A 385-nucleotide genomic window follows, 5' to 3' on the forward strand; every position below is an offset into this window, starting at 1 on the left:
CCATAACAGTGACAGCGTCGCTGCGATTGGCTCTTTGTAATGTACTCGCCCATTGGCTCCCGGAGGAAGGTTCTGATTGGCTCTCCCTGTTGTTGATTCCGGAAGTTTACCCAGGACAGGAAGTTCTCTTGTAATTCGTGGAAAGCTCGAGCTTCCCGCTGATTTTTGTTTCCGTTAAGTCTATTCTCTTGTGGCCTTTCTTTATTTCCTCTGCTTTTGTTAACTGGGCGGGTTAAAGAATTTTAGAACAGGGAGTGTTTTTAGAGGTCAGCATTGGTCCGCACCGGTCCAAGATCCCAAGATTCCTTTTACCTTAGTCATTAATTAATTGTATAGTATCTTAACTTAAATTATATATCATCTCTGAGACTCAGTTTCCTCATCT

This window comes from Tursiops truncatus, chromosome 14 (assembly GCF_011762595.2).
Source record: "Tursiops truncatus isolate mTurTru1 chromosome 14, mTurTru1.mat.Y, whole genome shotgun sequence".
Taxonomy (NCBI): domain Eukaryota; kingdom Metazoa; phylum Chordata; class Mammalia; order Artiodactyla; family Delphinidae; genus Tursiops; species Tursiops truncatus.